Here is a 12074-nt window from a genome sequence, read left to right as displayed (position 1 = left end):
GATTCCTGTTCTATCACGGATACCCCAAATGCATAAATTTGGTCAAAAAATGTATCTAAAAATTCCTTCAATCTGTTGGTACCTATGTGGACGATTTTTGATGGAGATGTTTTATGACCGCTGAAAACCTCAAATGTCCAATAACAGCTAGTTTGGTAAAAAAATAGCTAAAATCCCCAAAATACATTAAATCGGGAGGTACCGTGTTGACGGTTTTTTGTGGAGAAGTTTCGTGACCACTGAAAACCTCAAGTGTCAAATTACAGCTAGTTCTGTTAAAAATTGTAGCTAAAATCCTCAAAATACCGAAAATCGGGGGTACCGTTATACGGCGCCTATTCCAAAACATGGACCCATATTGATGATTTTTATTGGATAAGTTTTGGGACCACTGAGAACCTCAAATGACAAATAACAGCTAGTTTGGTCAAAAAATTTAGCTTAAATCCCCAAAATATCTTAAATCGGGAGGTACCCTTATATGGCGGCTATACCAAACACGGTGCTCTTGAATCAAATTTAAATGGAAGGTGTTTACACCTGGGAAGTTTTTGCGGATTCTGAAACTACAATGTTCAAAGGGGTTGTTTAGGTTTTTGCGATTTTGCTTTGAAACCGCAAGCCCTATCAAAATGGGAATAAAGAAAATGTTGTAGCTATCAAAATTCTCTACAAGATTGACCTTAATGATATTTTCGTTTTCGTAGGTTTTACAACTTTTAAGATATAGAAGTTAAAATTGGGAAAATTCAAATTCAATTCAATTCTGTATCGTCTCCTTATAAAACAATGTCATGACTGCAATTTCCCAACTTAAACTTATATATTTAAAAAATTGGTACAACCTAGGAAAAATTACATAAGCCAGTCTTGTAGAGAATTTTCACAGCTATAAGATTTTCTCAGGTCCCATGCCGATAAGACTTGCCGTATTCAAGCAAAATCGCGAAACCCTAACAAAAAAACCTAAAAATGTAAACTTAGCTTCTCTATCTCAAAAATGATACAGCCTGAGAACAAATCATAAACGTCAATCCTGTAGAGAATTTTCACAGCTACAACATTTTCTGTAGCTCCATTTCGATTGGACTTGCGGTTTCCAAGCAAAATCGTGAAAACTTAAAAAAACACCAAAAAAATGTGAATTTTGACCGCCATTTTTTTTAAAAATCCCTACAGCGATTTTTTCTTGTTTTTGGATTTTTCTCATCTATGAACATTGCTGTTTCAGAATTCACAAAAACTTCCCCTTTGTAAGCGGTTTTCATTAAAAGTTAGTTAAGGCGCACCCTTCATGATATTGCTTTATAAGGGCATCTTTTTAAGCAATATAAAATTACATATTTCATTCCTAGTCAAAGGTGCAAAAGTTTCTTGCATATAAATTGCAAGGAACATTCATACATATGTATGTATGTATGTTACAAATATTTCACTTAGTTTACCGTTAATGTTATGTCAAAGATTTCCGAAATTTTATTTCGATATGACAACCAAGCAACATGCTCACAACAACAAATTTGGTTCAATGGTCAATAATTGTATAGCTATGTATGTCGTATAATAGAGATGTGTATGTTACAATATGTTGATGGGTTTGCTGAGTTCATTTATGCCAGGAAGTCTATCCATTCCCATGTTTAACCGTCCGTCCATGTCTGCAATATTAAGTAGACACGTCATTTTGATGATACCTAAATCGAAATAAAATTTACCACAGTCGAACACACTCGCTCACTCACCCGTGCCACATAAAACACAGAATAATCTTTAATAAAAATGTTAATGATTTACCGAACATCAATACAAATCTAACTGTGATTACACGCACCACATTCACCGCTCGGTGTTATAAACCTATTGCCTCTTAAGACGGAGCTACTTTGCCATTGTCTGCAATCCACAGAGTCCACTTGCTGCTTGGCAGTGTTGTCGGTTAACGTGGCTCCTCGGTTCGTTCCTATTAGAAATTCAAAGCACAAAATCCAATTGAAGGTAAACACACGAATTTGCCATAAAATATTAATGCGTTTGAAAAGAAAATCACCAGGAAATTTTTATCCCGCAATCGATAGACATTGCAAATCTGATGTGCTTTGTTGGTTATGGTGAGTAACGAAAATTGGTATGTACATGTTGTGGACATAAACTCCTTTGGGAGTTTTAATTATTCACCTTTTGAATTGATAATTGTAAGGAGAATACGCAATTTGGATTACAACTGGATTTACATACACATACATACATAAGTATGAATATATGTGTATTTACCTTCCTCGTTGGACCTTATTTTATCTCCTACCGTACACAACAATTCATACAATGTGAAAATTATCTCTTTTTTGTTCACATCCGAGTATAAATGCGTACATCGTTAAGAAGGATATTCTAGTGTTATAACAAACATTCAGCACCTAGAGGAGTCACATGATAATGTGCGTGTGTGTGTGTTCTACACCATTACAGGTGTATAGGTAATAAAATATCATTCGAAGTAAATTACAGTTAAAACTGTATTTAAGTTAAAATGTATTTTTGCCATAAAATTCTAAAGCGACAAGAGAGTTTAAACTAAAACAAGTAAAAAAGTGTTAACTTCGACCGGGCCGAACTTTTTATACCCTCCACCATTAAATACTTATTAGTTAATTTTCCTTCCTGTCCACAATTTTAAGTGGAGATATTATGTGACCAGGGAAAATCAAATGACTAAATAAGGTAAAAAAATGTTTTGAAAATTTCTTCAATTGGGCGCCACTTTTATATGGGTCTATATCAAAGTGGGGACCTATGTTGACAATTTTTGGTGGAGAACTTTTGCGACAACTGGGAACCTCAAATGTTAAATTATAGATAGTTCGATCAACACATGTAGCTAAACTCCTGACAAATGAAAATTTTTGTTGGAGAAGTATTGTGACCACTTTAAATCTCAAGCAGGTAATTCGGCAAAAAGGAGTTAAAATTATCAAAATACCTAAAATCGGAAGTTTCCGTTGTATGGGAGCTATAACGAGACATGGACCTATATTGACTAATTTCAGTGGAGGGGTGTTGTGAACCTCATATGGCAAATTAGCTAAAACTTGTAGCTAAAATCCTCAATTGAACGAAAGTCGGGATGTACCATTATATGTGATATATTGACAATTTTTGGTGATCATGAGAACCTCAAATGTCAAATAACAGGTAGTTCGGTGAAAAAATTAACTAAAACCCTCAAAATGCCGAAAATCGGGATGTATCATTATATGGGGACTATACCGAGACATGGACCTATGTTGACAATTTTTGGTAGAGTAGTTTTGTGACAACTGGGAGCCTCAAACGTCAAATTGCAGGTACTTCTCAATATACCGAAAATCGGGAGGTACGGTTATATCGCGCCTACACCAAAACATGGTCTATGTTAAAATTTTTTGGTGGAGATCTTTTGTGACCTCCAGTAACTTCAAACGTCAAAAAAAAAAATAAAATTTTTTGGTGGAGATCTTTTGTGACCTCCAGTAACTTCAAACGTCAAAATAGGTACTTCCTTTCAAAAATGTTTCTAAAACCCCCAAAATACTATAAATCGAGAGGTACCGTTATATGGCGGTTATACCGAAACATGGACCTATGTTAGCAATTTTTGGTGGAAATATTTTGGGGCCGCTGCAAATCTCAAATGTTAAATTGTTAACATTTTCAACATACCGAAAATCGGGAGGTACCGCTATATGAGGGCTATACCAAAACATGGGCCTATTTTAAACATTTTTGGAGATGTTTTGTAACCACTGAAATCCTCAAATTTTAAATTAAGCAGTAAGGAAAGGCTTATAGTCGGGCGGGGCCGACTATATGATACCCTACGCCACTGTGAATATGTAATATATATATAGGAGATATATATCAATTTGAACATTCCAAATTTCATCAAAATATTACTTAAACTAATCTATGCTAGGCTACACCCAGACATACAATTTATCTATTTAGACAGCACACATGGAGGGTTGATTTGTCCCTACATTGTGCGCCTACTACCTACTGAGCGTATCGCTATCTTCGTGTGTGCCCTTTATGACCTTCTTTATTATTAGTGCTCACAGACATAGATTCACGATGGCTCGGAATTTAAAATACATACTTTAAAATAGAGTACACATTGCCGTCTGCTCCAGAGCATGAGAACGCTGCATATGGTATCTTCAACTCTTATCTTAAAACTCTTCCATTGTCAAATCAATGGAAAATGTTAAAAATCGGTTCAAAGTATTTTGAACATGCTGCCCCAAAAAGATGGCAACAACAAAATTCTGACAAATACAACTTTTATTTGAACATAAAACTCTAACATTCTAATACAAAGTAAAGCAAAGTGGGCGCTACTTATATTAATAATAAACTAAAATTAACTAGTAGTAAAATACATAAATATGGGAAAAATATAAGATATGCATAAATGAAACAACTTTGCAGTAACTTCTATGTGATGGCTCCTAACACCTTTTGCAGCCATTCTGCCCTAAGTACTCTCATCCATCGATGTTTGACTTTTTTCCAGTTATATCGTGTTGCTGCCCGGGACCTCCAATCACAGCACTTCTTCAGCCACAGCAAATGGAAGAGGAAACCCCAAATGCCTTCTAAAATTACAGAATTTATAAATCGCAAAAGACTTAATTTTACCCTTTCTGCTTCCTTTGACCGGAGCTCGTCCTGCATCTCTCTTTACACTGCGAAATTGATTACTTTTGCGATTGTCAACTGTCTTCCCCAGGGAAGTTTCCTGCACATCTTCGTTTGTATGTTCGCTTTTCCTCAGTGGACTGTATGTTTTACTTAATTCCAATTTAGATTCCTCCAATAGCTTTTGTTCTAGCACAGCTATTTGTTCAGCTTTTCGTTCTTCCTCCAAAGTCCTTTCGAATACCTCATTAACTATTATAGCTCTTGCCTCATGATTCATAGGTTTAAATACTTCAGGCTTCTGCAGACATTCTGCATTATTTGTTAGTTGCCCGGCCAAGCATTTATTTTCCAAAGGCTGCGATTTAACTTCTACTTCCCCAACCATGGGACAAACATAATGTTCATTTATATTTGTCACCGACATTGATTCTTCCTTTAGTCGCTCAGTCAATTGCTCATCTTTCAGACGTTGCTCTGACTGAACTTCTTGTTCAACTTCAACTTCGAGTTCTTTTTCTTCTTCGATTACCTCTGAGGTGAGGGCTTGCCGGGGCCAATAAAACTTTCTTGGATGATGTCACAATACAATCTAACTCCATCATTGGCATGTTGTAGATATGCTCAACATGATTCTTCTTGAAAAACAAATCTGCCAAATGCTCAATTTCAGTCACCTTTGAAATCCATCCTTCAGCTCCATATGTTGTAATATTCTCCAATTTATTTGACACGTAGTCGCAATTGTCTAGCAAAATGTCAGCTTTCCGAAAAAACTTTTTCAGATTCGTTTTTTTCCTTCTACGGGTTCAGCAAACACCCAAGTTTTAGAGTTGTAGGGGTAGTCGAATCTAAGGGAACGCGCTAAAATTTTATAAATTTTCTCCATTAGAGGGTCGCAAACTTCTTTTGCCTTTTCCATATTCGATTTAAAATATTCAGCACTAATCTTGTTCTCGAACTGCTGAAGTATATCCATATCATCTTCTATAATGTCCAACCAATCTTCAAGTTGGGTTATTTTATAGACGGACAATCTTTTCAATAAATGAGAACATGTTGCGAGGAGCTCGGCTTTTCGAGCAAATCGCCAAATTGGTTCTTTCAACTCCAGTTCCTGGAGCTTTTCTCAAAACCTTCAATGCTAAAATCCAGTTTTGAGGCCGTTTTAATATATCTTTTTTATACTTTCACTTTATGCCGTTGTCCAAGCCACGACAAACGCTTTACCGATCCACTTTATCGATTTATAAAAAAAAACTGCCCACTTTTATTTGGACAGAAAATATTTAACAATTCTTCAAAATTGCAAAAGTTTTTTTTTATACCAAATACTTCCATTCGCCAGTTCTATTGAGTCTCTTACCGCGGGTGGAGGAAAACTCAATATGCGAAGGACCAAATGTTGAGAAGAGAAAAACACCAACCGGACGGTTAGAAAGCTATTTCGATTCTGATGTTATTTTAAAATATTTTCCTTAAGTATTACTTAAACTAATCTATGCTAGGCTACACGCAGACACACAATCTTATCTATTTAGACAGCGCACATGGAGGGTTGATTTGTCCCTACATTGCACGATGGGGCCAATGGCAGGTTTTTAAGGCAAAAAGTCATTTTTTCAAGTCAGCGATTGAAATCAAATAACAACGGAATTATATTCTTAACACTTTCAAACCTACAAAACCAAAAAATTACAATCTGGCAACGACCCACGGCGACATGCCAAGCTGTCAAAGATGTCATAATTTTGATTCAGTTTCTGACATTCAGTCGTAATTAAACAATTTAAGTATTTTGGCGCCAAAACCTGATCTGTTGATATTATCTATTTTTTAAAAATTAAAAATACGGGTAATGGTATGTAAATTAAGATTATTATTAAAAGTGTAAATGTAATATTAGATGTGGTCAATAATTTGTTGTGTCAGTAAGTGATGGTTTTTGATGTAGTCTGTGGTATCGTCGATGTGTTCTTTGGAGTAGAACTTCCGGCTTCAGGGTGCTTTCTCGTAAAAATATGTATCTGGTGAAAGGTGACAATGTCGGCTAACAGATTTTTGCGTATACTTGCGAATAAAAAAATTATCAACTTCCAGATTTCGTAAAACTTAAAAATTTGGATATTTTTTATTTTTGGATGGAAAATCAGCGAAAACCTAAACACGTTATAGAATGGATTTCTGCAAAATTTAATCGAGGTGTCAAAGACAACTTCATGACGGAAGTTAAAAAGCAAATTTATAATATTTGTGCACGCCTTAACCAAAAATGGATAAAAAATTGGAGGTCAAAAAGTCGTGTATTACAATTTGAAAGCTTATGGTTAGCTAGAGACACAGTATTTACGCTAGAACAAGGTAATGATAAAAAGAAGAGAGGGCGCCCTAATGTGGATTATAGTGAAGGAAGAAAACTTGCTTCGGAAACCTGCTATGAACGCGGCAACAATACCAAACCCTTGATTCATGCCGCCTCTGTTTCGGCCAATTTGTCAAAAGAAAAATATTTAAACTATGTTCTCAAGGAAGTTCGGTATCAACCAACTAAATTGAGAAAACAATTAAAGTCGACAGAGAAAATGTATGAACGATATATCCAAATCTGAACCGATTTCAATATGATGTCTTAATAATGTTTTCTAGACCAAATTCCGTCACACACTTTAAATTTCATCACAATTGGACATATATAGCGTGATTGCTGCACGAAATACCTAAAATCGGGTGAAAATATATATGGGAGCTATATCCAAATCTGAACCGATTTCGATATAATTTGGCATACTTTTTTTCTAGACGTAATTTCGTCACACATTTTAAATTTCATCGAAATTGGACAGAATTTGCGTGTTTGTTGCACCAAATACTTAAAATCGGGTGAAAATATATATGGGAGCTATATCCAAATCTGAACCGATTTCAATATAATTTAGCAAACATATTTCTAGACCAAATCCTGTCACACGTTTCAAATTGCTTCGAAATTGGACAGAAATTGCGTGTTTGTTGCACGAAATAGCTCAAATCGCACGAAAATATATAAGGGAGCTATATCCAAATTTGAACCGATTTCAAATTAACTTGGCAAACTTATTTCCCGTCCGAATTCCGCCACATATTCCAAATATCATCATTATTGGACAGAATTTTCGTGTTTGGTCCATCAATTACTCGAAATCGGGCGAACATATATATGAGAGCTATATCTATATATGAACCGATATCAACCAAATTTGGCAGATTAGCTTCTAGGCCGATTATAAACATCTGCACGAAATTTTGAAGGTCTAGCTTGCCCCTGTGATTTTTTGCCTCAAAAACTTATCATCGGCCGCATCGTGCATTGTGCGCCTGCTACCTACTGAGCGTATCGCTATCTTCGTATCTTAGTATTAGTGCTCACACACATAGATTCACAATGGCTCGGAATTTAAAATACATACTTTAAAATAGAGTACAAATTGCCGTCCGCGCCAGCGCATGAGAACGCTGCATATGGTATCTTCAACTCTTATCTTAAAACTCTTCCATTGTCAAATCAATAGAAAACAAGTGAGCCAAGGCTATAGTCGGGTCGGGGCCGACTATGTGATACCCTACACCACTTGCCCTGTGCATAAGCTTTTGACTGGTAAAATTCAAAATATTAAAATTGGGATAGCTTACCGCCTTTGCTCTAAATGTCTTCATTAATACAGGTCAATTTTATTGAAACGCCTTTAAGTGCATCGTCAGAATAACTCAAATAAAAAATAGAAAAGTGGGATGTATGCCAACCATCACATTCCGACCCCAGAATAATATCCGACCATTACCAAAATCAATAGGTTTATTCCTCTGTGGGACCCCCATTTACACCCAAAATTTCGTGACGATCCAATCAAAATTACGACGTGTAGCGTGATTACAAAAAATTAAAAAATAGGACGTATTACCGACTATTGCTATATCTCCGTTATTTGGCCACATACGCCAACATGCTTTACATCATTGTAAAGATGGGATTTTCTACTTTCATAGTCGGACTTTGCTTTTGGAAGGTCCCCAACCAATGCTGTGCTATTCGTCATTATTATTGAAATCGCAAAAATGAGAAGTTGTGTTTTAATAGCGGCTATTGCGATATCTTCATTGTTTTACCACCTACGACAACCTACGTTACATCGTTGCAAAGGCGATATTTTCTACTTTCATCAGCAGGTTTTGCTTTTGATATACCCCATATAGAAGCGGAGATATTCGCTTTGAAATAAAACGTTGACTTTTTCTCCAAATAAGTTGTTTGCCCATTCCGACCCCTGAATATTATCCGACCATCACCAAAATCAATAGGCTTCTTCCTATGTAGGACTCCCATTAACCCCCAAAATTTCGTGACGATCCGATCAAAATTGCGACCTGTAGCGTGATTACAAAGAAATGGAAAAATGGGATGTATTAACGACTATTGCGATATCTCCGTTATTTGACCACCTACGCCAACCTACTTTGCATCATTGTAAAGATGGGATTTTCTACTTTCATCGCCAGACTTTGTTTTTGGAAGGTCCCCAACCAAAGCTGTCATATTCGGCATTATTATTACAATCGCAAAAATGAAAAGTTGTGTTCTATTAGCGGCTATTGCGATATCTTCGTTTTTTGACCACCTACAACAACCTACTTTACATCGTTGCAAAGGCGATATTTTCTACTTTCATTAGCAGGTTTTGCTTTTGGCATACCCCCTATAGAAGCTGAGATATTCTGTTTGAAAAAAACATTGCCTTTTTCTCCAAAAAAGTTGTTTGCCCATTTCGACCCCTAAATATTATCCGACCATTTCCAAAATCAATAGACTTCTTCATCTGTGTGACCCCCATCAACACCCAAAATTTGGTGACGATCCGATCAAAATTACGACCTGTAGCGTGATTTCTTTAAAAGTGGAAAAATGGGATGTATTACCGACTATTGTGATATCTCCGTTATTTGGCAACCTACGCTAACCTACTTTGCATCATTGTAAAGACAGCATTTTCTACTTTCATAGCCAGGTTTTGTTTTTGGAAAGTATCCAACAAAAGCTGTGTTATTCGTCATTAGAATTAAAATCGAATAAATGAAAAGTTGGGTTTTATAAGCGACTATTGCGATATCTTCGTTGTTTGACCACCTACGACAACCTACCATACATCGCTGTAAAGGCGATATTTTCTGCTTTCATCAGCAGGTTTTGCTTTTGATATACCCCTTATAGATACGGAGATATTCGCTTTGAAATAAAACGTTGACTTTTTCCGCAACTAAGTTTTTTACCCATTGCGACCCCTAAATATTATCCGACCATCACCAAAATCAATAGGCTTCTTCCCCTCCGGGACCCTCATCAACATGCAAAATTTGGAGACGATCCGATCAAAATTGCGACCTGTAGCGTGATTACAAGGTTTAGATGGACAGACGGACAGACGGACAGACGGACGGACGGACGGACTGACGGACGGACACACATAGCCAGATCGACTCAGCTCGTCGAGACATTCATTTTGGTATATATAAGTATGGGTCTACGACCATTATTTCGATGCGTTACAAACTTTTTGGCCAAAACCAACTTATAATACCCTCCCCACATAGTGGTGTAGGGTATAATGAGAAAATATGTTCAAAGTAACGCCTTAGTTACGATGGTACAATTTTTTCAGAGGCAAGTCCATATTTCCTGAGAAATTGGCCAAAAACTCGGGAAGTATAACCCTAAAAACTTGTCTTTCGAAAGTTATCATGCACACAATCTTAGCGGAAATTTTTTAACTTTTGTGAGTGAGGTGCATCGGTATGGCCCATCTTTAAACTTATATATGTATGTTTCGAAAAAAACCAGCTAGGCACAATAGGCTAAATCGACTTAAAATTATCTTAAAGGAGTTTTGTCCGAACATAATTGGGGTCTAAAACCACTATTTTGGTGAGGCTGAGGGTATAATTAGTTCCATGTATAATGTGCCATATTATTAGCAGATATTTTAGTTTATTCTAAAATGTGTTAATAACACTGGTCAACAGGACTTTTGTTTCAGCCGAAGTTGCAGTTGTTTCTAGATGAAATCGGCGAGTTATTTTCAAATCCGGTCCCGGTTTCTCTCCATCAGCTCTTGTTTTTGAGATAGAGCTCAAAATCGGTTTTTACGAGTTTAACCCAGACTTTCGTTATTTTCGGATACAAACAAATATTTTTTGTAGGTTTTTCGACATTAATATATTAAGGAGATGTTGTACGCTCGATACAAATCGTTGTTGAAATAGTTATGGTGAGTATATATCAAAAAAATATAGAAAATATACGACGGACCTTGTAAAAATTTCATATTTTGAGTACTTTAAGCTGTAATTACGTCATCGGGGGAAGTCATAGGATCTTCATATGGTACTCCGGATATGCTTAGGGTGTCTACTATATAATCCAGTATTCAAATGTATAATATAAAGTTCATAGCCCCCATGATTCGGCCATAATCTAAAAATCGCCATGAAGACTGCTAAAGGGAAATAATTTACCAGTGATATCATTACCACATAAGCCATTTACTTTTCAATGGCAGTCTTCATGATGATTTTTAGGTTATGGCCGAATCATGGGAGCTATGAACTTTATATTATATATTTGAATACTGGACTATATAGTAGACACCCTAAGCATATCCGCATTGCCATATGAAGATCCTATGACTTCCCCCGATGACGTAATTACAGCTTAAAGTACTCAAAATAAGCAATTTTTATAAGGTCCGTCGTATATTTTCTATATTTTTTTGATATATACTCACCATAACTATTTCAAAAACGGTTTGTATCGAGCGTACAACATCTCCTTAATATATTAATGTCGAAAAACCTACAAAAAATATTTGTTTGTATCCGAAAATAACGAAAGTGTGGGTTGAACTCGTAAAAACCGATTTTGAGCTATATCTCAAAAACAAGAGCTGATGGAGAAAAACCGGGACCGGATTTGAAAATATCAGTGATACTACCCGTGCTGATGTATGGCTCCGAAGCCTGGGTACTTGCGCAAGCAGACATGGCAGTGCTTGGTGTGTTTGAGAGAAAAATTCTTCGAAAGATCTACGGACCAATCTGCGTTGACGGTGAATATCGACGTCGCATGAACCACGAGCTGTATCTGCTATACAACGACATGAATATTGTTAAACGTATCGAGATGCAGCGATTGCGTTGGCTAGGCCATATCATAAGAATGAGCGATGATGAACCCGCTAAAAAGGCGTATGAATACATGCCACATGGCGGTGCACGCAGAATTGGCAGGCCAAGGAATAGATGGCGCAAACAAGTGGATGTTGAGATGAAAAGGCGCGGTATTCCAGAGAGCAAAGCAACAAATAGAGAGGAAT

At 36.4% G+C, this 12074-nt stretch overlaps 2 protein-coding genes across 2 annotated transcripts in view; both read right to left on the bottom strand.

The window, feature by feature from the left end:
• The window catches only part of LOC141401065 (uncharacterized), an 81675-nt gene extending 79912 nt beyond the window's left edge, over positions 1–1763 (bottom strand). The window contains exon 1 of the mRNA XM_073980893.1: positions 1743–1763. The gene's annotated coding sequence lies outside the window, so the exon portion shown is untranslated. The remainder of the gene's footprint in view (positions 1–1742) is intronic.
• Positions 1–1859, bottom strand: part of LOC141401064 (uncharacterized) — a 105912-nt gene extending 104053 nt beyond the window's left edge. Inside the window, exon 1 of the mRNA XM_073980892.1 lies at positions 1832–1859. The gene's annotated coding sequence lies outside the window, so the exon portion shown is untranslated. The remainder of the gene's footprint in view (positions 1–1831) is intronic.
• Between the last annotated feature and the right edge of the window lie 10215 nt (positions 1860–12074).

The sequence above is a fragment of the Musca autumnalis genome, unplaced genomic scaffold, assembly GCF_047663935.1.
Source record: "Musca autumnalis isolate F117 unplaced genomic scaffold, ASM4766393v1 scaffold_4, whole genome shotgun sequence".
Classification (NCBI taxonomy): domain Eukaryota; kingdom Metazoa; phylum Arthropoda; class Insecta; order Diptera; family Muscidae; genus Musca; species Musca autumnalis.
Note: the sequence above shows the minus strand (reverse complement) of the source record. Positions and strands in the feature narration are given on the sequence as shown.